General features: G+C 42.2%; 1 protein-coding gene across 1 annotated transcript in view; it reads right to left on the bottom strand.

Moving 5' to 3' along the window:
• The window catches only part of cntn2 (contactin 2), a 164,323-nt gene extending 138,454 nt beyond the window's left edge, over positions 1-25,869 (bottom strand). Inside the window, exon 1 of the mRNA XM_052034539.1 lies at positions 25,728-25,869. The gene's annotated coding sequence lies outside the window, so the exon portion shown is untranslated. The remainder of the gene's footprint in view (positions 1-25,727) is intronic.
• Between the last annotated feature and the right edge of the window lie 1,772 nt (positions 25,870-27,641).

The following is a 27,641-nucleotide window of genomic DNA, read 5'->3' as shown; positions in this document are numbered from 1 at the left end:
TTATGTCTTGCACTGTACTGCTGCCACAAAACAACAAACTTCATGACATATGTCAGTGATAATAAACCTGATTCTGATTCTGAACCTTTCCTTCAATGTAACTTGTCCATTCCAGATATTAGTGTAATAAATCTTCTCTGAACTGCTTCCTCAAATAGGGAGACCAATACCCCATATAACTGAAGGCTAACCCCCTTATTTTAGTTTTCATCTCTCCTGGTAGTAAACGTCATCTCTCCTGATAGTAAACAAAAGCATTCTGCTAGGTTTCTTAATTATTTGCTGTAACCACATGCTAGTCTTTTGCAAATCATGAACTAAATGGCCATATCCCTCTGTATCTCAATGCTCTGCAATCTTTCACCATTTAGATAATACTGTACAGGTTGTCCTTGGGTTACAAATGCCCAAATTATTTCCAATCCTACATACAAACAAGCTCCCGTAACATTATTAAATTCACAAGTCCGATGTAAGTACATATGTTCGTTCCTGCAGAACTAGTTTCCTCTCTCTCTCTTCGTTTTTAGTAATTGTTATTTCTTATAAGTCTTATGTGTTTTTTGATGCCATTCATGACAATACTGTGGAGGTGTGGTTACAATATCAAATAATTTTTGTGTATTTTCTGATTTTTGGACAAAATTGAATTATGGCCGTCTGGATAAACAGAACCCGTTTGATTCCCAGGGACGACCTGTATGCTTCTTTTTGTTTTTCATTTTCTCACAGTTGCTGCACTTTGTCCATCCATTTAACCTCACACATCAAGACGACATCAGATTTCCTTTGACATAATTTCCATGACTAAACAGTCTGAGAGATTTTTACATGGATCGTGACCTCTCAGTGTCCAGTGGCATCAGACACTTTAACTGTACATATCCCTATAAAATATTGCCTCATCTGCACCAAACTTCAGTGCATCTTTCAGCAACTTGAACTGGACCAGCCTATAAAGTTTTATCATGGACAGCTCCTTTCACTGGAAAACCAGGAAGTTTCAGGCAGTTGAGAGAGTCTTTTACCAAGATGATAATTTTCCAGCAGCAGTTGGTGTTTGTCTCAGTGTATGTCCCTGGGAACATCCCATAGAACACAAAGCCATGGAGTCCTTGTACAGCACAGAAATGTGTCCTTCAGCCCACCACGTCCATGCCAACCTTTTTGCCCATCTACACTAATCCCATTTGTCTGCATTAGGACCGTAACCTTCTATTTAAGTATATGTCCAAATGCTCTTAAACACAGTCATTGTATCTGATTCCTCTGGAAGAGCTCTCCAGATATCAACCACTCTTCCTGTAAAATACATACCTCTCAGATTTCCAAATTTTGTGTCATCCGTTTTGAGTCATAGAGTTGTACGGCACAGAAACAGGCCCTTTGGCCCGCTGTATCTATGCTGACCATCATGTCTATCTATAACTAATCCCACTTGGCTTTATTAATTCCATATCCCTCTACGCCTTGTTTATACAAGTACCTGTCTCTGTTCAACAACACTCCCAAGGACCCTGACATTCACTGTGTATGTCCTGCCTTGATTTAACTTCCCCAAGTGCATCACCTTGCAGATTATGCAACTGTTCAGGCTGAACCTCAGCAAGGACCATTGCACCTCACTCTGGGCTATCTTGTCATCCCAGAAATGGATGCTTTATTTCCAAAAGTATAATTTATTCATAATATATACAGTAAATACAATTGGGACAGACCTTTATCTGCATTAATTGCACCAGCAATTCAATGCATTTCCTTATAACATGTCAACGGCAGTCATGTTTTCTCCTTAAGCAATGTATCAGTGAAACATTGGAGAGCCTGATATACAAGGCCCAGCCCCTCAATGTCCAGTGGTCGCTGGACCTTGGACCATGGTTCTTCCACAACATGGATGTTTACACCTTTTAGCTCTGTGGCCTCCTCAACCATTAAGAAGGAAGTTAAGGATCAGTAACGTTGTTGTGTATCTGGAGACACCATTACCAAGAACAATAGGGTTTTTACAACAATCTCATAGCTTTATAGTCACCATCGTCGAGACTAGCTTTTTAAATCCTGATGTTTTAAACTGAGCTAACTGGATTTAAATTCACCAAGATACCAAGGTAGGATTTGAACTCCTGCCTCTAGCTCACTTGTCTAGTAAAATCACGACTGAGCTTTCAGCGGTGTGTTGGGGAGCATCTTACAGAGGAGAGAGGCTTGAAGCAGAGAGTTTTGAGAAAGAAATTCCAGAACTATGGATCTTGGCAGCCAAATGAACCAATCCGGTAATAACTGTTTAACTCTTAACATTCTTCCCAACATGTATCTGATGAAAATTGTAATGCTGCTTTGGGGTAGGATTAACTAGAATATGTCATAACAAGAATATGACTTGTAGTCAGATTTTAAACTATTTATGTGGTGAAATTTACTGGAGCAGCCACTAAATTAAAGCTAAAATAACAGCACTTCATTTTATTCACAGTCTCTGATCCAAGGCACGAGACTCATATCCTATCACTCTGTGCTAGCAATCCAAACCTCATTAAATAGCTTTCTCTTATAAGATTATTATCTTTATCAGGAGAAATTACTCTCTTCAATTTGTACATTTTGTCCTGAGTTTTATGATGCATATTATTAGAAATTAAGAGGCACTTGTATCAGAAGAATGCATTGCATGGGTGCAAAAGCAGAGAAAGATCTATATACCGCAAAACTTCAGGCTAAAATGAACTAACTCAATATGCACAAAATGCAAAATACATCTTGTATTTCACCTGTACACTTAGTGCAGGAGGTTCAGAGCTAAAGCCAAAGTACTTTGTAAACCTTAAGATCGAAGCCTTCGACCAAATGATTGGTTACACAGCCAAATATTTCCTTGTGGCTTGGTATGAAATTAAAATGCTTCAGTAAAGTGCTTTTGAACATTTTATCACATTAAAGGTCATCAATGTAAATTGTACAATAATTTGTGCCATTGGTATTTTCCAACCGTGGAGGGTTTTAGAGCTATTCATCCTTTCAAATTACTTACAGCATACTGTGCATACGTGAAAAAGAATAGTGAAACAGGATTATTTAACACTCTGAGGCTGATTAAAGGAAGCGTGGTAAAGGTGATCGAGTGTGTACTGTTTATGGAAAGGATGGATGGTTCTAACATGTACTGAATGTGTATATATCAGGAGATCACAATGCACTTCCCACAATCTCCCATCATGTGTGGAGAGTGGGAGTAACTGTCTATTAGCATATTCTGTAATTTGAAAATTAGTTTGGTTTTGTTCGGATTGAGATATGGGAAAAATGCAGAAGATACTGGCAATTTGCAAAGCCTCTGCCCAACCAGTTTAGTCATTTGATCAGCAAGTTCCTCTAAATAATAACAAAACACTTGAACAAACACATTTTTACATAATAATGTTAAGCCTTCCAGAATACGCTAAAGTCTCTAAAGATCTGTCGTGTGGCTTGAATTCATAAACAATGCAACCATTCCCTGCTTACCAATTGTACGATCAGTGCTTAGATTTCAAACTTGAAGCTATGTTTGTCAGAATGAGAGTGACATGTTTCAGTGGGGGCTTCTTGCAAGTTGGACCATCTGTATGTTTATTCTGCAGCCAAGAGACTGGGTGACCTACTTCTTCTCCCACTTTTAGCATTATTCTCACGTCACTGTTAAATGTGGAAGGGAATACCTCTAAGGACTTTGAAGGGTTAAAGAATAACTGTCAACCAACCAGGAGAGTCTAATGTCACCAACACATTATTAAGGCAGTTAGCCCCGCCTGTTATATCTCCAATACATCCTGCACAATTTTCTATCTCTTTAGTGTTTTTGTTAGAATTGATTTAAGAAAATAACTTTGCCACTTCAAAATGATGACTGTAAAGCAGGATCAAGGCATCACACACAACCTCCTTCACCCCCCACCTCCCCCATTTATTGTACAAGTTGACCATCAGGTCCAGTGGCTCAGCAGGTGACATGGCTCCATTCACCTACCCCTTCCTCTCTGGACATCCCCTCAATATTTGCTTTCCACACAACAAGCTTGGAATCAGCTCTCAAATGGGAAAATCAGAATGAGAAAATCAGTGAAATTTCTAGCCTCACGTCTCAGAGAAGCAGTCCTCACAGTTTAAAGATGTTTAAATAATTTTGTTCCTTTAATGCATAGATGCATCAAACTGTAACTGCACTGACGTGCCACAGGTGGGCATTCACCTTCACTTGTAACAAAGATCTCCTGGATTCTTTCATGTTCAGCTGTGAAGTGCAACACATTAAGTGTGTATCCTAATTTTACAGGTTTTCTTTGGCATCAGTCTAGCTGCTGGCTAGATAGTCTTATATAATTTAAGACACAGACTAAGATATTTCAACATAAGAGAGTAATGGAGATTTTAGCAACACTCTTTCTGGATATGTCAATCTGAGGCAGGGTTCTATGTGGTGAGTGACTCACCTCTTGATTTTCCAAAGCCTTTTTACCACCTGCAAGGCAAGTCAGAAATGTGATTCCATACTTTCCACTTGAACGCTGAAGAAGATTGACACTACTGAAGATAAAGTAACATGCTTGATCATCACCCCGTTGCTACCCTAAACATGTATTAACTCCAGCCCTGCTCCATGCTCACCATCTACAAGATGAACTATGTCATCTTGCCATGGCATCTTTGACAGCAATCTCTCAAGCCTCAGCTGTATGGGAACACCAACACCTCTAAGTCAAGTTATCTTGACTTTAATTATAGTTTCTTTCCTTTATCATCGTTGAATCAAAAGTCCTGTCAGCACAGCTTCATCAGGGTGGATTTAATGCTTTAGGAAATAATTCAGTGAAAACCTGGCAAGAATTATGGCTGGGTCAGATCACGTGAATGATTACATATATAAAAAAAGAAATGTATTCCCTACAATCACTTGCTGTATCCTATGAGTTTTGAATGAGCAGTATCATGTCAACAAGCACTTAATACATGAGGTACGATTTAAAGCGAGATTTCTGCAATACTGGAAAATTTGTAGATTTTATTTGGATCACGTTGTTATCTAGCTTCATCTTAAAGCTGCTGGTATAATTGACGAGAATCTTGTGTTATCTTCTTCTGGCTGATATTCTCTTATCTAGTCCTGCCTTAGAAGCATCTCAATTGCTCAATTTGTTTACTTGTTGGTTTTAATATCATCATGACCCAGCAGGTTTTCCAAGTCTAACCCAATTTCAACACAATCTCTTCCTCTCTTACTATCTCCTGGCAATTTGCCCACAAATCCAATCTTACCTCAACGTTTCTCTAATGTTCTCCGAGGCAAGCACCAACCCTACATTCCTGCCTCAGTATAACCCTTGAACGTTCAGATGCATTCCCCCGGATGCAAACCCACCTCCTTTCTGAGACTATTGCTGTGTTCACAGTTCTTCACTAACCATTTATCTAACCTTCATGAGCCTTTGCACTAAAAGTTAGATTAGGGAAGATATCACGTTATATAAAAGGTAGATTTTAAAATTCTCATCTTTGTTATTAAATATTCCATGACCTCACCCTTCGCTATCTCTGTAACCCTCTCCACTCCTGCAATTTTGATCCTTTGCGCACATCTCTGACTTTAATTGCTCCAAGAAAATGGCCATAGTTTCTACTAACTATGGCTCTAAGGTCCTTTCCTAAACCCCCCATGTTTCTGTACCCCTTTAAAAAGTTTCTTAAAACCTGCCTCTTAGGTAAAGCTTTTGGTCCTCATCTCTTATTTCACCATTTATGGCTTGGTGTGAAATTTTGCTTGTCTGTGAAGTGTCACAGAATTCTGTATGAAGATTGGCTGTAAAAAAATGTGCTTGTGGATATAAATCATTGCCTGCAAACTCTTGGACCATGTTCAGTGGCCTAAAGTGGCTGGAGAGTAACTTTACACATTCTTCCAATTTTAATCTCGATTTTCAACTCTCTTGTTTTACATTGCTGAGGGGACAGACACTGATAAAAAATCATGCCACAGATGAGATTGACTGTCTTTCCTGTCATATATACGTACATCATTGTCTGACCTGCAGTTTGCCTTGTGTACCACCTGTTCAATACACTGCACTCATAGGCGCTATGCAATGTCATCTTTGCACCACAGAAATACAATTATTGTTATAGAGTCATAGAGTTATACAGCATAGAAACAGGCACTTTTGCTCAACTCATCCCTTCTGACCAAGATGTCTATCCAATTTATTCCCATTTGCCTGCATTTGGCCCATATCCCTTGAAACCTTTTCTATCCATATACCTAAGGGTCTTAAATATTGTAATTGTACCAGCCTCTAACTGTTTCCTCTTGCAGTTCATTTCATATATTCACCACCCTCTGTATGAAAAAGTTTCCCCTCCGGTACCTTTTAAATCTTTCCCCTCTCACCTTAAATCTGTGTCCTCTAGTTTTAGACTCCCCTATCCTGGGGTAAAAACAGTGGCCATCCACCTTATCTATGCCCCTTGTGATTTTATATACATTACCTCTATAAGGTCATCCCTCAGGCTGCTACGCTCCAGGGGAAAAAGTCCCAGCCTATCCAGCCTCTCCTTATAACTCAAGCCCTCCAGTCCCAGCAACATCCTCGTGAATCTTATCATGACTTGTATAGCCTTGTTGTGTCTATTCTCTGCAATATTTAACACCCATTTCCATTAGTCTATTACTTTCCTATCCCATGTGATCATGGGATTTATAGGCACAGCTATTACATGCACTATTCCATTTGCACTATGCATAGCCACTTGATACTGGTCCTTTCTGTACAATTACTGATGCACCAGTTTGTTTGTCTCACTGCACTCTATGGCATACCATAAACATCTTCCCCTGTCCTGTATGCATTAGGTAAGACCACAGAAGCGTGTTCTCCATAGCGATTCAGCCTCCTCCGCTATCCTATTATTAGAGACTTTCCAAGTTGTGATTGCAACAGAAATCATCAGGGATTCTGTAACCTGCTTGTGGCCTTAGCCTATTGGAAATGAATGCAAAAACTACCATGAAAGACAGGACTGGAAACTTAACACAGCATGATATTTTTTAGCAAACCCCACAGATTTGTGTATTTATCGGCTGCAGACTATGGCAATTTTCACTCGAAAGACCTAAAGGCAGCGACCGTTATTTTCTGTGCAAACCTGAGTGACTTATTGTTATAGTGTAGAATGAAGGGGGATAAATAGAACAGGAATGAAAATAGGAAAAGATGTTCAAATAAGCAATGGACTGCCTCTGGGAGATAGTTGCTATTCAGTTGCTTACACATATTCATTGTTATAACGCTTAAGAGTATTAAAAAGAAGTTAAGGAAGAACTTTGTAATGCCCTTCAGAACCTTAGAACATGCCAAAATACAGCAATCCGTGGACATGAACATTGAATTCTCCAACTTCTGGTAAGCTCTGTCCCTTTTCTCTCGCCTGAGCTATCCAGTTCTTCCCAAGCTCACATCATCCTCTTTCACCCTGTCTCCCTCCCCTCCTCCAGCCCCTCCATCTGCCCATCACCCACACACTCCTTCCGCTTGTTTCCCCCCACCACTCCCCTGTCCTCCCCCCCTTCCTCCCTCGATTCCATTCTCCACTTTCCACTCTTATCAGATTCCATCATCTCGAGTCCTTTGTCACAGCCACTGATCACCTCCCACCCTCAGGTGCTTTTCCCACTCCCCCCTCCCCCATTTTCCTGTCACCTCTCCCTCACCCGGATCCACCCTTCAGCTGCCAGCTCTTGCTCTACACCTGCCTTCCACCTCTTCATACTGGCCATCTCCCCTTTCAGTCCAACCCAAAACATTGACTGTCCATTTCCCTTCATTGATGCTGCCTGACCCATTGAGTTTCATAGAACATAGCACATAGAACATAGAACAGTACGGCACAATACAGGCCCTTCAGCCCACAATGTTGTGTGGACCTTTAAACCTCGCTTAAGACTATCTAACCCCTTCCTCCCACATGTCCCTCTATTTTAAATTCCTCCATGTTCTTATCTAGTCATCTCTTGAAATTGACCAACGTACCTGCCTCCACCACCGCCACAGGCAGCGCATTCCATGCCCCAACCACTCTCTGGGTAAAAAACCTCCCTCTGATATCACCCTTGAACTTCCCACCCATTACTTTAAAGCCGTTTCTCCAGCCTATTGTGTGTTATGCCAAAATACTACACAGCTAATTAAGTATATTTGAAGAATAGTCACTATTGTCATGGAGGAAAAGCATGAGGCGATGTGTGTACAGCCATATCTCAGGAGCAGGAATGACATAATTATTTAAGGGGCATTTAAACAAGTACATGGACATGCAGAGAATGGAGGGATATGGATTGTGTGTTGACACATAGGCTTAGTTTAATTTGGCATCATGGTCTGCACAGACATTGTGGGCCAAAGGGCCTGTTTCTATTTTGTGTTCTGTTTTTCATGATCTGTTTTTTTTGTTGATGTTGGTTGACAAGTAAATAGTAGTCTCAATGCACCAAGGAAAAATCCTCTGCTCTTGTTCCATGGAATCTTTTGCAATCACCTAAGACAGTTGACAAAACCTCAGCTTAACATCTCATCCAAAACATAGGACCTATGACATTTTCTTAGTATATCACTAGCATCATCAGCCCAGATTTGGCACTCAGCTCTCTGGAGGTGAGCTTCAACCCACACCTTCTGACTCAGAGGCAAGAGCACTGACTGCAGCTGACTACATGGGAAGGAAGGCTCTCTGTAGATCCTCTTCCTTCTACCTTTCTCAGCCAACAAGCAGGCAAAACATATAAGCCCGAGAGAGAATCCACTTCCAGTTTTTACTCAAGCAAAACACAAAAGAGCAAAACCTGTGCAAAAGTGCTTAACATTATAACATCAGAGTAGATGGTAGATAATGGTTTACAATGGACCTTCGATTGAACCAATGTTGCCAGAATGCATTAAGAACTAAAGCTTGCCCTCATTAACAATCATGATTATTTCACTGAGTAGTGTTTGCGAATCTTTATATACTGAAAACAATTAGCAGATATTATTAAATAGTAAATGCTTCTCTCTAAAAAGCATTAAAAGTCACTGCATAATCCTCCCTGTCTGTGTCCTTGGGTTATCTATTTCTGTCTCCAAGTTTACATGCTTTTATGTAAATACAATGTACCTGTATGCTAATATGTTTTCCTTGTGGGACTATCTGTGTGTGGCATGTACATAGATTAATTTGACACAGTCTTCATATCCTCCAGGACATCCATTCCACTGAAATATAATAGAAAACCTCAGTGCACAAAAAATCCTCTGAATGGCAGAAACATCCATTTTTCTGAATATCAACATTGGCGATGTAGTATGAAACTAGATTGTATAAACAGGTCTAGCCTGTATTGTCAGACTCAAATCTTCCTTCGAAACATCAGAGGCTTTTCGATGAGATGCTTAGCTTTGAAATTCAGGAGCATTGTGGTTCCATATTAAGTTGCATGCAAGTTCTTGGTTATCATGCATTGATATTGCACAGTGATGAGATGCAGGAAGAACCATGGGATTGAGACTGACGTGTTCTCTCTGCCTGGCCCCATATTTTAAATAAAACTATGCTTTTGATATTTCTTATTTCCTGTCAGTCTCCCTCACGTTATCCCTCCATAAGCTTGCCACATGGAATAAAACTACCAGTTGGGCTGAAGGGCCTGTTTGTGTGCTCTATGACTCTACCAGTAATCCTGATTCACATGACAAATTCACCTTTCATACAGGGATACCACATATTAATATACATGTAAGCATGCAAATTAGAAACAAAAGAGGTCACTTAGTCTCTAGAGCCTGCTCCAATATTTAATTAAACACTGGCTGTTCTTACCGTAACCTCAACTCTGTATTTCCATCCACCCATAGTAACTACTTCTTGGTAAATGTACATCTAACTCTGCCTTTGAAATATTCAAAACCTTTGCTTCCACCGCCCTTTGAAGAAGAGAATTCCAAAGACTCATGACCCTCTGAGAGTAAAATGTTGTCTTATCTTTGTCTTAAATCGGCAACGTCTTATTTTAAACAGTGATTCCCCCACAGGAGGAAACATCTTCTCAAAGTTAAAGTCAAATACGAGTTTATTGTCACATGCGCAAGTACGTGTGTGCACAGGTGCAATGAAAAATTTACTTGCAGCAGCATCACAGGCACATAACATCACATAAGCAGCATTCACAAGAAAAAAACATAAATTAAACATAAATGATACACAATGTTTATAAGAAAACACATTTAGAACAAAAAAAAGTCCATTTTAGTGCAAAGTGGTTAAGGTGGTCACAGTGTTGCTAAACTGTAGTGATTAGGGTTTTGTTGGTTGGTTCAAGAACTGAATGGTTAAAGGGAAGTAGCTATTTTTGAACCTGGTGGTGAGGGACTTTAGGCTTCTGTACCTCCTACCCGATGGTAGTTGTGAGAAGATGGCATGGCCCGGATAGCGGGGATCTTTGATGATGGATGTTGCCTTCTTGAGGCAGCCTGTCCTGTAGATACTACTGATGGTGGGGAAGGATGTGCCTATGATGTATTGGGCAGAGTCCACTACTCTCTGCAGCTTCATACATTCCTGCATATTTGAATTACGGTACCAGACTATGATGCAACCAGTCAGGATACCTTCAACAGTGCATCTGTAGAAGTTTGTTAGAGTGTTTGATGACAAACTGAACCTCCTTAACCTCCTAAGAAAGTAAAGACGCTGGTGCGCCCAGGACAGGTCATTCGATATGATAATGCCTAGGAATTTAAAGTTGCTGACTGTCTCCACCGCCGATACCCCAATGTAGACACATGCACCCTCTCAAGATCTTATCCTTCTCACTTTTAAACTACAATGAACAAAAGTCCAGCCTGTCCAACCTTTCCTCATAAGACAACCAAACCATTCTAAAAATTAGCCGAATAAACCTTCTCTGAACTATTATGATGCATTAACTTCCTTGCCAAAATAAAGGAGAACAATACTGTACATAAGACTTCAGATGAAGTGCAATCTCCCTACATCTGCATTCAGTTCTCCCAGCAGTTGTTAACACCCCTTACTTCTTGCTGTACCTGTATACCGTTCTTTGCAAATCACGCACCGGGACACCCTCTCTGCAGTATCTCACCATTTAGATAATATGCTTCTTTTTTACTTTTCCTGCCAAATTTGACAATTTAATATTTTCCCACATTATACACCATTTGTGAGAACTTTGGCCATTCACTTAACTTATCTATATCCGTTGGTGGCCTCCTTGTGTCCTCTTCACAACCTACTCTCCTACTTATCTTTGTGTCATTGGGAAATTTAACAACTGTACCTTTGATGCCTTCATCAACTTCATTTCTATCACCCTGCACCATCTTAAATTTTCTTTTTATTTACAGCGTGATAACAGGCCCTTCCGGCCCAACAAGTCCGCGCCACCCATTTTAAACCCCAAATTAACCTACCCATATGTCTTTGGAATGTGGGAGGAAACCGGAGCACCCGGCGGAAACCCACGCAGACACGGGAGAACGTACAAACTCCTTACAGAGAGCGACAGGAATTGAACCCCGATCACTGGTGCTGTAATAGCGTCGCACTAACCACTATGCTACCGTGCCACCCACTGATTCCCAGTTAAACAAAAGTTGTTTTCAAAACTGCTCACGGCTTTGCCCCTCCCTGCCTCTGTCACTTTCTTCTCTGAGAAATCTAAATTCTTCCATTCTGGCCTCTTGATCATTGGTAGCTGAATCTTAAGCTTTGGAGACCACAAGCTCAAATTTCCTTCTAATTGCAACTCTTTCCTGCCTTACGGTGTTACTTAAAGGTTAACTAATAAAACTTCTGGTCATCTGGCCCAATATCTCCTCAGTCTTTGATAATACTCCAATGAAGCAACTTAGGATGTTTTTCTTTGTTCAATATAAATGAACATTGTTGTTATTAGAAGGATGGGTTGAATGGGGATATTATGGAGAAATGGGGTTTAATGGGAGCCTTAAGATGGGTTCAAACAGGAGAGTTAGAATGCGAGAGAGAAGGGCTTCAATGAGTGTTATGATATTGGATAGGGGCATTAGGCTACAAAAGAGTAGCTCTTCTAAGGGAGCATTAGGGTACTAATGAGATTGGTTTAAATGTTAGGTTACAGGATGGATAAGTTTCAACTGGATAGTTAGGATACTGGAAGATTTGGTTTTGTTGGTTAGGATACTGGAAGATTTGGTTTTGATGGTTATTAGGATACAGGACAGATAGGCTTCAATAGGAGAGAGTTAGGGTACAAGAGATGGCAATCAAGATGCCCATCTAAGCTCGTGCCATTTGCCTGCATTTGGCCCACTGGTTGGTGGGACACTGAAGAGAGATAGTTTCAGTGGAAGTGTTACATTACATGGATGGCTGGGTTGATGAAAGTGGTGTGATCCTAGAATGATGGACTTTGATGGCTGTGTAACAGTCTCTGACAGAGGAGCAATTGCACCGGTTTAATTTGCCAAGACTTCTTCGACAGCATCTACAACCCCTGAACTCTACCAAGATAGACTCAGTGGCCACAGGAGAATGCCATTACCTCCAATCTCGCCTACAAGTCACACAGCACTCTAGATTGAAAATATATCTCCAGTCCTCTTTTTTTATTAGTGAAAATCCTGGGGCCCCTGAGTCAACAGAACTGTGGGAGCAACTCCCCCACCAGGACTTCTACAGCTTGAGAATGCTGTTTACCACTCTAAACCATGCTGTTTACTATTGCCTTGTGAAGGGCAAATAGAGAAGAGCAACAACTGCAGGTCTTAATAACAACGTCCCACATCTTGTGAATGAGTGAAAAGAAATAGTTTTCAATGGGAAAATTCTGACTGTCTATCTACACCTCTCAATCTTGTAAACTTCTATCAGGTCTCCCCTCAGCCTCCAATGCTCTAGAGAAAACAACCTAAGCTTACCCAACTTGACCTGATGGATTTCTTAAATAACTTTATCTTTGCTTAGAACATTAACACAATTAACAGAAGAGAAAAAATAAGTCTCATCACCCTCACCTTCTCTTCAAAAAGCCAAAATATCACTACATCTGCTGGTAGATGATAAAGGAAGTAAACAAATCTGTTCCAACTGCATCAACTTGACTTTAAACCTTCAACCGTCCAGTCTAATTTTTCAGAGTGTTTGCAATTCTCTATACAGCCTAAATCCCCCAACTTTTCCTCCAGAGACCATGAAATGGGCAGCATTACTACCTTGCAAACCCTGTACTGTGTTTGGTGTCTGATCTGGTAGTTGACTTTGACACGTGTTTCAATTTTCAAGCTCCTGTCTACCCAGCCTGACCTGATCCTTTTGGGATCTTGACATCGACGGATGTTATAATGCTCAATATACCTGAGCCAGTCTTTCAATAATAAGGCTGCTTTCTTTTTAAATGTTTGTAGAGGGATAAAGGAATCCCTTCGCACTGCTGTTTCTGCTTTGAACAATGCTATTGATTCACCTATCACTCCACCCACAGCGAATGAAGAGATACCAACTTGCTGATCGTTTTCCTTCCATTCACATTCCTCCTTTCATGGTCTACCAAAGGAATAATATTAAAAAATAGAGAAAGTACTTGTGTATATATAGCACCTTTCCTGATCTCAGGATCTTCCAAAGTCCTTTATAAATAATCAATTGTTTCTGAAATGTTGTAATTCGGGAAACAAAGCAGCCAATTTGAAGAATGCTTGGTCCCATAAGATAAGATATCTTTATTAGTCACATGTACATCAAAACACATAGTGAAATGTATCTTTGCGTAGAGTGTTCTGGGGGCAGCCCGCAAGTGTCGCCATGCTTCCAGCGCCAACAAAGCATGCCCACAACTTCCTAACTTATACGTCTTTGGAATGTGGGAGAAAACCGGAGCACCTGGAGGAAACCCACACAGACACAGGGAGAACGTACAAACTCCTTACAGACAGTGGCCGGAATTGAACCCGGGTCGCTGGCACTGAAAAGTGTTACGCTAACCACTACACTACCGTGCCTGTGCAGATTCACCATGTTTTAAAAGTTTATTGGTTAAGGATAAACATGGCTGTGACACTGGGGAGGACTTCTGCTTGCTTTTGAATAGTATTCCAGGTTCATCTGAGACAGGCTTCAGTTTAGCTTCCCACCTCAAAATGTATTCAAGTGTCTGGAATAGGCCTCAAACTCAATAACTTCTGAGGCAAAAGTCTTACCAATGAAACCAAGCTTGTCATCATTTTATAGATCTTCTCAGATCACAATGGAGGTTGATGCTACACGCTTGGCTCCATTGGTAAGTATTCTGTTTATTACCATGTTGTGTGAAATTGTTCTTTTCTATCTTAAGGATCAAGGACTCTGAACACGAGCTTTGTAGACCACAACTAGCTTAATCACAAAGGCAAACGCGGGACAGAATGGATGGGAACAGACACACGCTCACTCACGCACAGGATACCACGAACATGAGAGGGGAAGCGCAACTGGGGTAAAATACACCCACACACACACACTGATACAAACAAGCACACAATAACAATGTACAACTTCAGGATATTACACTTCAATGCCTGTCCCACACTAGCATTGGCTCTAATACTACCCAGAGTCTGAGTGAAATGCTCCCTGACCATGTGGTGATGCACTCTTACCAGTGATCTCTGCGGCGTTGTCTCACTATTCCTGGGGTCGTCAAAAGAGGAAGGGCTAGTGGATGCAGCCCTTTTTATGGTGCTAGGAGGCTGGGTGGAGCCCCACTGTTGTGATTTAAATGAGCCAATGGTCTGGGCGTCCAAGACAAAGGTTCCTGCCACAGCCAATGGTCAGGCAGGTTCAGAGACAAAGGGCACGGGTCAGGCAAGTTCAGAGGCAGAAGGTACTCCCACACCTGAGGGGTGGGTGGAACTGCACCTTGATTGACAGTAGTATCACTTCTGATCAGAGGAGCAATGCTGTCCTCCGGTCAGCAGGGGTCAGTGTCGTTACTGTCACGTGACAGCCATGTGGATTTCTCACAACATTCCATCTGTCAGCAAAGCAGTTTAAATGAAACCAAAACTAAAAAGTTGCCTGTCACTTCATTGGCTTTGTGGTAATAGAGTCTTACAGTACAGAAACTGGCCATTCAGCCCACCACGTCCATACCAACCATCAAACACTGATGTACACTCATCCCGTTTTCTCTCTCACGTCTCCATCAACTCCCTCCTTTATCTTCCTGCCATCCACCTAGACTAGGGGCAATTTACAGTGGCCAAGTAACTTACCAAACAGCATGTCTTTCACATGTGGGAGGAAACCCATGCAGTCATGGGGACAACATGCAAACTCCATGCAGACAACACTGAGGATCAACCCCAGCTAGTTGATGCTGTGAGGCTATAGCATCACGCACTGTGCTGCTCATAAATGTAATAATGATCAGATACTCTGTCTTATAATGATGCTGGTTAAGAATAACCATTGCCAGACATCAGAGAGAGCTCTCTGCTTGTTTGTGAAGAGTGCCACATGTTCATCTGAAGAAAGCCCTCAGTGCAAAATAATGCATACATAGAGAAGTCTATAGCCTGTGAGCAATGTGGAGATGACAGAGTAACTCCAATGATTCAGCTCTGTTTTGCTCCATGCACTTACTCATCTCAATACAGGAAGAATGAGAATCCCTTACTGTCAGTGTCCTTATAGGCTTTATTACTTGTCATTGATTAGGCTCATACTGTTGAGCCTTGTCTTCACATGTCATCAATGACATGCTTTTGTGTATACTCCAGAGGATTGAAAATTGAGTTTGGGGAGTCCAGGCTTTGTCGACTTTACCTCGCTGGTCATTTAAACCACATGACTTTGCACAGGATTTTAACATGGAATTAATTTTATCACTGCACAGGCTCAAGGGAGCAAGGCTGAAATAACATTCTAATCCAGTTCAACAGAAAGGGGCAAAACACAAGGTAAATAATTGGATTGTGAATCTAGAGCTGACAGCAATGAGCATGGACTGTGAGCAGTGAGCATTTTTGCCTGCTGTTTGTTCAGTAAGCAGCTGCCAGCTCAGTACCCTCAGACGTCAATAAGAAAGACCTGCATTTATATAATGCCTTGCACAACCTTAGAACACCCCAAAGCACCTCACCACCAATGAAGTGTGATCACCGTTATGAGGTAGCAAATACTGTTCCTAAGCTGCACATTGTTTGCTCCTAAAAAACAATAAAAGCCCAAATTATCAATTTTTTAGTGATGCTGATTGAGAAACAACATCCATGCTCGCCTTCAGAAAGGGCCGTGGGATCTTTTACGCCTATCTGAGAGTTTAGATAAGGTCTCAGTTGATGAGCAGTACTACAGTGGAAAGGATTCGGGAAGAGGCATTGTGGCGAAATGTAAGCCTTGCAAATTCTGCTCCAGTGTTGCTGTGCGTTTTGAATAACAACCTGCAGTGAATGAGCTGAAGGCAGAGTAACAGCAGGCTTAATGCATCACAGGTTTATTCAAACTTATTCTGCATTTCCGTGTATCTTCTTGAATCATTTATTCCTATTCTTCACACTTCTGCTGAATTCCCTTGAATGAAAAACTCACGTTGTTGTGTCCCAGTCTTTCCATGACCTTGTCCTATCAAATCTCTACAACCTCTTGTATGCTTACATCCCAACACCAATTCTTCACTTATCAGCCACTGGGTCCATTAGGTGTCAGTTGTAGCTCATAAGGTAACACTCTGACTTTTGAGCAACATGTTTCTGGATTCAAGTCCCATTCATGTGAATTGCATGTGTAATCCAGGTAATAGAACATAGAACATGGAATAGTACAGCACAGAACAGGCCCTTTGGCCCACGATGTTGTGCCGACATAGCTATTCCCTCCTACCCTACAGAGTGCCCATATCCCTCTATTTTCCTCTCATTCATGTGCCCATCCAAGCACCTCTTAAAACCCCCCAATGAATTTGTCTCCACCACCCTATCAGGCAACACATGCCAGGCATCCACCGCTCTCTCAGTAAAAAACGTACCCCTCACATCTGTTCTGAACCTACCCCCCTCTCACCTTAAATGCATGCCCAATGTTCCAATGTAGTATAAAAATGCAGTACTATTAGGGATACTGTCTTTCAAATAAGATTTTAAACCAGGAATCCCCCTCATGCACACTGTCAGGAACATAGATAACCATTAACCAAGATGAATAGTGAAGTTCTTCCCTGGATACCTTTTATTGCTCAACCAACATCACCAAGATGGATTATTGTTGCTCGTGGAATTTTGCTTCTTGTAAATTGGCTGCTGCATTTAAGTAGTGGCATTATTGCAAGAGCCTTTCACTGGCTTTAAAATGCTTTGGGATGTCCTGAGAGGCTATAGAAATACATGGCCTCTGATCTGAAATATTAATTCTGTTTCTCTCTCCACAGATGCAGCCTGACCTGCTGAGTGATTCCAGTGTTCTCTGTTTTAAATTTCCAGCTTTTTGCGATTTTCATTAAGAAATAATTCTTTCTTTATCTTTCACCTTTGCTTTCTTGCCCCATCATCAGTTCCAGAGTTTTTAGTTTCCTCTTCCTTACCATCAATAACTCCCTCCCCAACCCTCAGTGCTGCACCTCTCAAACCCTATTTTAAAATCGATCTCCGTTGCCCAGTTTCTCATCATTTCTCTCTTAACTCTCCAATATTATTGCTCGACATCCCTTTTACTTCTGTGATTGATAATTGTCTGTTCACTATGTTAAAGGAGTTATATCGATATAGTTCTCATCATCAGTGCCAGGACAATAAGGTGCTGCTCAAGATAAAGGAAGAAAGGACCTGCATTTCTATAGAACCTTTATAACCTTTCATTATCGCCTAACCATCTCCACTTTTGAACATTGCATCTGAAAGACTGCATCTCTGACACTGCTGCACTTCTTCTGCGATGTACCTTAAGATCATAAAGTATAGGAGCCGAATTAAGCCATTCGGCCCATCGAGTCTACTTTGCTATTCAATCATGGCTTTTTTTTCAACCCCATTCTCCCGCCTTCGCCGTGTAATTCTTAACCCCCTTATCAATCAAGAACCTATCAATCCCCGCCTTAAATATACCACCGTCCTCTGTGGCAATGAATTCCACAGATTCACCACCCTCTGGCTGAAGAAATTCCTCCTCATCTCAGTTTTAAAGAGACATCACTTTATTCTGTGCTCTCGGATCCTAGACTCTCCTACTAATGGAAACATCTTCTCCACGTCCACTCCATCCAGGCCTTTCAGTATTTGGTAGGTTGCAATGAGATACTGGAGGATAGGCTGAATCTCTGGAGTGAAACCTGAGCTCACCACCTTCTGCCTCAGTAGTAAGACTGCTGCTAATGGAGCTATGGCTGCCACAGAACAACTTTATGAATTTATATAGTGCCCTTCACATCCTCAGGGTATCACAAAGCGCTTTGCAGCCAATGAGATCAATACTGTGTGGTAGGAAAGGTGCACAAACAAGTCACAGAAATATCTTGGCTTCACCAATGGAAGCAACCCTTGCTGTTCTCTCTCTCAAAGCAAAATGAAATCTAGGAACCACTTTCTTCTCTCGAGTTGATGCTTTCTCCCATACCACGTGTTCGAATCAAGCAGTCTGGGCTAGGAATTTGTTCTTGACACACAGAATGTCTATTTGTGGTATTTTACTTTGCACAAGATGGCTGTTTACTTGCTAACACAATGCCAGGCTCTGGATTTCAAATTCATTCAATAACCTTAATTTCAACCTGGGGATGAGGTGAGTTGCAGTAAAGGGGGTGAGGGGGGTGGGATTTCAGAATGTGTGAGATGTCTGGATGGCAGAGGCAGCTGGATGGGAAAACTGTGGCCAACATGAAGCCAACATGATCTGAGCACATCGCCCTAACTGCAAACCCAACACATCATGGGCAGGTTGCTCCCCACCATAGAAAGTATCTATAAGGCGCTGCTTCAGAAAGGCAACATCCATCATCAAAGATCCCCACCATCCGGGCCATGCCATCTTCTCACAACTACCATCAGACAGGAGGTACAGAAGCTTAAAGTCCCACACCACCAGGTTCAAGAACAGCTACTTCCCTTCAACCATTTGGTTCTTGAACCAACCTGCACAACCCTAATCATTACCTCAGTATAGCAACACTATGACCAATTTGACCACTTAGCTCTACAATGAACTCTGTTTTTTATTTGTACTAATTGTGTTCTTTCTTGTAAAAATTGTGTATAATTTATATTTAATTTATGTTTTTCTTGTGACTGTTATCTGATGCTATGTGCCTGTGATGCTGCTGCAAGTAAGTTTTTCATTGTACCTATGCATACGTGTACTCATGCATATGACAATAAACTCAACTTTGACTTTGACTGCTGCCCCTCTCCATGGCCGGTGCCAGAGAGAGGGTGAGCTGGTTGGTGAACAGAGCTGAGAAGTGGGCAATGAATGGGTGTGGTGAGAAATCAATAGACCTGTCTCTGGTCCTCAGCTGAGTCTCCTGGATCTGGAATTTTGATTTTTGCTGCTGTTTGTTACAGCACTGTGCATGTGAAAATCATTTCTTTAAAGGGGTGGAACATGATTATGATGATTTCCAGGTTGAATTGCGTTATCGTGGCAATTCACCAGCACAGCAGTCCAAACTGTGTGTGCACCAGTGATATGTGTTCCATGTCAGATCTACAGAGGCTGTTCCTTGTTCAATGCTTCTCAAAATCATTGCTGGAGAAATGTAGCTCTGAGATGCTCTCGGAAGAAGAAGATTTTAATGGTGATGTTTGGTCTGAGGCAGAATGATTTGAGTGGGTCCCAGTGTGGCTCTGGGAGCTGAATTTAGATAGGTCTCCTTTAATTTCCAATTTCTTTGCTTTCCTTGGGGTCCCCTCCATCCACCCTAAAAAGTTCACATCCTTAGCCAAGATCTCCTGATACCTCCATCCACCAATCCCTTGACCTCCAGTCCTTGATCAACCAGGACAAAGTCCGTGGACCTGATCACACCCACCTCCAGGAAAGGTAATTGGTAATTGGTTTATTATTGTCACATGTACCAAGATACAGTGAAGGACTTTGTTTTGCATGCCACCCAGACAGATCATTCCTAACATAAGTACATCGAGGTAGTACAAAGTAAAAAGGAAAAAGCAATAACAGAATTCCGAATATAGTCTTACAGTTACAAAGGATTCCAACAGGTCCCAAACTGACTTGATAGAGGTGTACAAGGTGATAAGAGGCATAGATTGAGTGGACAGAGACTTTTTCCCAGAGCAACAATGGCTAACATGAGGGGACATAGTCTTAAGGTGATTGGAGGAAGGTATAAGGGGGATGTCAGGGGTAAGTTTTTTACACAGAGAGTAGTGGGTGCATGGAATGCACTGCCGGCAGAGGTTGTGGAGGCAGATACATTAGGGACATTTAAGAGACTCTTAGATAGACACATGAATGATAGAAAAATAGGGGGCTATGTGGGATGGAAGGGTTAGATAGATCTTAGAGCAGAATAAAGTGTTGGAACAACACTGTGGGCCGAAGGGCCTGTACTGTGCTGTAGTGTTCTATGTTCCATGTCCTATGATGTCTCCCCACCCAACTGCTGAGCCTCTATCACCCTCGACAACTCCCCTAGACCTGCTGTTCTTCCTGGGTGTACCTCCTATTATCCAATGCATCGTGTGTAAAGTGTACAGTGCACAGTGCAATACACAGTGTGTAAATTGATGTGGTAAACGCCATTCAGAAAGAACTACCTCTTTTTGCATTGGGCACCATGGAAACTTTATGCAGCATCCCACATCCATAACACTCATTAGCATGCAACCCAATGTGGTATTGTTATATGATGATAAGCTATAGAAAGTAATCAATGCCACTTATTGGCATTGATTACTTTCCATGGCTTATCATCATATAACAATACGGTATATATGGAGGAGGTCATTTTGGTGAGTCTGTGTTGTCCTTCTCAAGGGATAATCTAGTTAGTCCTACTTCCACATTCCTGAATTTTTTTCTTTTTTGTCTAGCTCCTTTTCTGAAGTTACCATTGAATATGTACTTAATGGCGTATCAGGGCAGCCTAAAGTGTTTTACAGTGAGTGAGGTACTTTTGAAATGCAGTTGAGATTGTAACATCATAGTCAATTTCCACACAGAATCTCCCAGTAAAACAACAGTGTGATAGTGATCAGATAATCAGCTTTAGTAATGTTGATCAAGGGATAAATATTGGCCAGGATGCTAGGGAGAACTACTTCGGTCTTCCTCGAAAGTCAGTGCATGCTATGGGATCTTTATATCAATAGAGAGCACACAAGACCTCAGTTTAATATCACAATCAACAGTGTCTGCAACAGTGCAGCAATTTCTCAGTAGCGTACCGAAATGTCAGCCGAGATTTTTGTGCTCATGACTTAGCAGTGGGACTTCAACCCACGGCTTCTTGACAGAACCGAGGGTGTTACTGACTGAGTCACAATCTGTCCCCTCTATGTTATCAATCCTCCAGCCACTGGAAACTCTTATTTACTTTGTCCATACCCTACATAATTCTAAACAGAATGACTTGAACTTCCTTAGTGAGATCAAAGGAACACTCCTGGACAATACTGTATCTACTTCACTAAAGTGCATGATCTGGCCTTTGGTTGTGGAAATACAAGAGACTGCAGATGCTGGAACCTGGAGCAAAAAACAAACCCGCTGGAGGAACTCAGCGGGTCAGGCAGCATCTGTGGAGGGAAAGGAATTGTCAACATTTTGGGTCAAGACCCTGCACCAGGATGTTTTCTTTTGCCTGTGGAAACTTGCGTGCACTTAAGCTGCCAAATTTCCTTTGTCACAAGACCACTCCAAGATTGGCTCCAAGGAGCATCAGGTTTTTCTATGGTTGAGAAAAGCACATACAAAAACAAGATCTTTCTTCCTTCTGGAGATGTCTGAAATAATGACAAGGGAGAATTTGCCTGCAGAAGTTTGATATTCATAGAAATATGACAGAAATGAAGCAGTTTATAATAATCAGACCCCGACGAGCTAAGGCAGTCCTGAAAGCAAAGTCAAGTACAGGACCCTGTTCAGGCTGAATCATTATTCTTTTGTGAGCATTGGTGTAGGGAAGGGTGTGGGAGGACAAATCTGTTGATTGATCCCACACCATCCTCCCCACATAGTACTTTCAATCAAGGGATTACCTGCGGCTGATTTACAGATAATCTCCAGACTTCAAACACATTCTAAAAGAGTCATAAAGGCATGCAGCAGGGAAACAGGCCATTCAGCCCATCAAGGCCATGCTGACCAATGGGCATCCATTTGTATTAATCACGCCTTCCAGCACTTAGCCCATAGCCTTCTACGCCTAGGTAATTTGAGTGCTTGTCTGGATGCTTAAATGCTGTCAGCGACTCTGCTTTCACCACCCTCTCAGCAGTGCACTCCAGGTACTCACCACTCTCTGGCTGAAGAAGGTCCCATCAGGTAAATCACTTATCCCTTACCCCATGTCAAAGGTAGATAAAACTTGAGGTCATAGCTTCCTGTAGTCTACCCTCATACTCTTATATTCCTCAATCATGTCTCGCCTTAACCCCCTCTGCTCCTGAGAAAACACTTTATTTGACTCTTGTAATCCCTTGGTCAAAAATACTATGTGGGGATGGGATGAATCAACAGTTGTGTCCCTCCCCCACCCTGTAATAGAACATAGAACACTACAGCACAGTACAGGCCCTTTGGCCCACAATGTTGTGCCAACATTTTATCCTGCTCTGAGATCTATCTAGCCCTTCCCTCCCACATAGCCCCCAATTTTTCTATCATTGCTGTGTCTACCTAAGAGTCTCTTAAATGTCCCTAATGTATCTGCCCCCACAACCTCTACAGGCAGTGTGTTCCATGCACCCACCATTCTCTGTGTAAAAAACTTACCCCCAACATCCCCTCATATCTTCCTCCAGTCACCTTAAAATTATGTCCCCTCGTGTTAGCCATTTTTGCCCTGGGAAAAATTCTCTGACTGTCCACACGATCTATGCCTCTTATCATCTTGTACACCTCTGTTAAGTCCCCTGTCATCTCCTTTCTCTCTGAAGAGCAAAGTCCCAGTTTGCTCAACCTATCCTCATAAGACATGCTCTCCATTCCAGGCAACATCCTGGTAAATCTCCTCTGCACCCTCTCTAAAGATTCCACATCCTTCCTATAATGAGGCAACCAGAACTGAACACAATACCCCAAGTGTGGTCTGACCAGAGTTCTATATGACACTGGAAAGGATGAGGTTTACGGGTTGGGACAGTTATGTGTATATTTTACTGCAAGTTGATGGGTTTAGGTAGGATGAGGCTTGAATGGACCATTAACACTGGATTACCTTGGAACAGCCAAACTCTGTGCTGTAACTTCTGTGAAAATAGGGTTAATTTCAGCATAGAACATAGAACAGGACAGGAACAGGCCCTTCAGCCCACGATATCTGTGCCGAGCATGATGCCAAATTAAAATAATCCTTTCAGCCTGCACATGATCCTTATCCCTTCATCCCTGCATATTCATGGGCCTGTCTAAAAGCCTCTTAAATGCCTCTATCCCATCTGCTTCCACTACCACCTCAGGCAGTATGTTTCAGGCACCCACCACTCTCTGTGTAAAAAACTTGCCCCCTTTAATCTTTCCCCCTCTCTCCTTAAAGCTATGCCCTCTAGTATTCAACATTTATCCCCTCAGAAAAAGATCCTGGCCATTTTAGTAGATCTTAGCAGAACTAAAAGTGCTTCTTATTTTTTACGAGGAACTGGGTCCCACAAAAGAGTCTGGAGTTCTTTCATGTTCTCATGGAAGGGAACATTTATGAAAGCGCTCATTTTCTGTACGGTCAGTCTGCCCTGCACCGTTAATTACTGACATCTAAAACATGGATAGCATTCCATCATTACTATATTCACCATCCCTAGACCTCCAAATTACCTCAGAGTTCAAATCAAAAGCAAAACAGCCAGCATTCTCCCGTCTGTTACATCACAGGATTGCAAACCAACATTAATCTTTCCAGAGACTCGTAGGTAATGATGTCATCACTGTACTTTACATTCACGTTGCTTGGTGAATACCACAACCTGTGGTGGAAAACACTGAGGGGTGGAGGAAGAGAGGAAAGAATGAGAGGTAAGTAGGGAGAAATAGGGAGACAAAGACGGGGAGAGAAAGAGAGAGGGAGAGGCAGAAACATGGTGGGGGGAAGAGGGATGGAGAAAGGGAATGGTAAAAGCAAGCAGAAGGAGAGGCAGATGGAAGGAGAGAATGAGAGTAGAGAGAGAGAGAGGGAATGAGGTAGGACAATAGGGAGGGGGAGGAGAGGGAAAGAGAGAGAGTGCCAAAGGAAATGAGGGAGAAATAGAAAAGAGAACGTAAAAGAATATTACAACGTAGCGTAAGAGGAAATGTGAGAGATGAAAAGACACAGCAAAAGTGAAGAAGAGTGAAAGAGGTTGAATGGGGAGAGAATAGACAGAAAGTGTGAGAATGAGGGAAAGAGAGAATTAAGGATTGAGAGAAAAAGAGTCAAAAAGTGAGGAAAGGGCTGTGAAAGAGCGCAAAAGAAAGATAGAGTGTGAAACAGTGGGAGATGAAAGAAATACATGAAGAATGGTAAAGATAGGCACAAGGAGAGGTGGATGGAGGGAGAGAATGAGAGCAGAGAGAGAGAAAAACAGGGAGAGGGAAAGAAAGAGAGGAGGAAAGAAAGGGAGAGGGGAAGAGAGGGACAGAGAATGCAAGATGACGAGAGAGAGCCAAAGGAAGGAAAGTGAGACAAGTAGAAAGAATACAGAAGAGCATCAAAGAATATTATAACGTAGAGGACAGAATGAGAGATTAATAGAGAGAACAAACAAGACGGAGAATGAAGGAGATACAAACAGAGGAGAGAATGAAGGGGACAGAAAGAGAGTGAGAATGAGAGAAAGAGAGGCAGAGAATGGAAGAATGAGAAAGGAAAAAAAGAAAGAGAAACAGCCAGCAAAGAAGGGGTGTGTAAAGAGAGGAGAGAGCGAGAAAGCGATAGAGAAAGATAGAGAGAGAGAGAGAGAGAGAGAGAGAGAGAGAGAGAGGGAGTGAGAGACAGAGAGAGTGAGTGTGGGAGAGAGGGGGGAGTGAGGGTGAGAGAGAAACAGAGAGAGTGTGGGAGAGAGAGGGAAAGAGAGAGTGTGTGGGAGAGAGAGAGGGAGGGAGAGAATGTGGGAGAGATAGAGAGTGTGTGGGACATAGAGAGTGCGGAGAGAGAGAGAAAGAGAGAGAGAGAGGCAGAGAGAGAGAGAGAGAGAGAGAGAACGAGTAGAAAGGCTGTACCATATGGTGAAACGGGTACTGTGGAGGATGCTGTACTAATGCTGACACGATGGAAAGTGACCCAGCCTCTCCCCCCAGCTGTTCATTGCAGGCAAACCATCCAGAATTATAGGCAGAAATGTTCAGTGGCCTTTAAGTACAACAAATGCTGACAATAAATGCTTCATTTCTGTGCTTGCTGTCTCTGCTCTGTGCTACAGTGCATTGCAGCTCATCCCAGCAGCAGATGAGTGACACTGATACAATGCTGCTGCCTTAGATGTGCATTCAAAAGAAAACCAAATCTGTTCATTAAGAGCATATACACTGAATGAAGAAGATGACCCTACCTTGAGCATCAAAGAACACCAGAAGCCCTTGCACGTCCTTGAAGCAGAGTAACAGCCTGTCAGGAATTTTTTGATTCCCCCTTTTCTTAAATGTTATTCAGAGCCCTCTGCATGTGTTTCACTGGGCACTGCAGCAACTGCACTAGGATGAGCTCCTCCTATTCCAGTAAACGTAGCAGCTCCTGGGAGCCTTCCATTCGCTCAGCCCGAGGACCACTGAGGGGAGCTCTTCATGCATGATTCATGCACTGACAGTATTTACATCATTGTGATCCTCTCCCTCTCTCTTTTTCACTCACTTTCTCACATTCTTTCATGCACACATCTCTTTTTCTCTCTCTCTTTCTCTCACACACTTCTATCTTACTTTCTCCGTCCCACAAACTTCTCTTTATATCTCACTCCCTCCCTCGTATGTCTCTCTTCCTCACTCTTTCTCTCTCACTCACTCCTCTATTCCTTTGTTATTCTTTGTTACAGGCACAGTAGTGTAGTGGTTAACGTAACGTTTTACAGCGCTGGCGACCCGGGTTCAATTCCGGCCGCCGTCTGTAAGGAGTTTGTACGTTCTCCCCGTGACTGAGTGGGTTTCCTCTGGGTGCTCAGGTTTTCTCCCACATTCTAAAGAAGTACGGGTTAGGAAGTTGCGGGCGTGCTATGTTGGCGCCGGAAGTGTGGCGACACTTGCGGGCTGCTCCCAGAACACTCTACGCAAAGATGTATTTCACTGTGTGTTTCGATGTACATGTGACTAATAAGCATATCTATCTATCTGTCACACACTTCCCTTCTCATTCCCTCTTTCTCACACCTCTTTTTCTCACTCCCTTTCTCGCACACTTTTTTATGCCCTTCTCTCTCTTTCTTCCCCCCCCCCCCACACACATTTATTAAGTATGTCTGTTAGCTGCTACAGGGAATGTTATCTTATCGTTGGTATTGTTACAGTCTTAAGCTACCCTGTATCTTGCTCCATCATTTGCACCACACTTGTTGTTCAGTAGGACTGACCGATACAAATTAAAGCTGAGTTTACTTGATGGCCAAGTGGGTTAATGAGTGACAGTGATCTCTGCTCCAGAGGCCAGTTCAGAACTCACAACACTCTTCCTACACTCTCACTTTCTCTCAATCCTTCTCTCACCACTCCCTCATGCATTTCTCTCACACACTCATACACTCTCTTTCCCACTCCTCCCAATTCTCTTTCATGCATTCTTTTCTCTCTTGTGTACTTGTCTCTCTTGTGCACACTCTCTAATGTACCTCCCCCTCTCACATACATTCCTTTTGACTCCTTCACACTCCTCTTATCTCTCCCTTATTTCTTCCTTCAATCCCTGACATTCTTCCTCACACTCCGTCTCCTGCTCTTTCATCTCGTCTCTCTTATCCTCTTTCAACCTTCTGCTTATCTTTTCCTCTCTCTCTCTGACACACACACGCACAGACACACATACACAAACACACACACTGTCACACACACAAACACGCACACACAAAAACACACACACAAAAAACACCCACAAAAAACAAACACACACACAAGCACACACAAACACACAAACACACATACACAGACACACACACACGCACATATACACACAAACAGACACACACACAGACAAAAACACACACCCCACACACAAGCACACACACACAAACACACACACACAGAGGTATATTCCAACACACTCTGTGCTTCTCTCTCTCTCTTATACTTTTGCCTGTACAATCTGTCTCTTTTATAAACCCCTCCCCCTTCACTCTCTCTCTCTCTCTCTCCCTGTTTTTCACTCTCACACACACATTGCCTCCCTTGCTATGTACATGTACCTGTAGGTCTATATTCACACACATACTTGCCCCATTTAAGCAAGAAGTTGGAACAGAAGGCCTTAAAATGAGGCACAA

Source organism: Pristis pectinata, chromosome 20 (assembly GCF_009764475.1).
Source record: "Pristis pectinata isolate sPriPec2 chromosome 20, sPriPec2.1.pri, whole genome shotgun sequence".
NCBI lineage: Eukaryota > Metazoa > Chordata > Chondrichthyes > Rhinopristiformes > Pristidae > Pristis > Pristis pectinata.
Note: the sequence above shows the minus strand (reverse complement) of the source record. Positions and strands in the feature narration are given on the sequence as shown.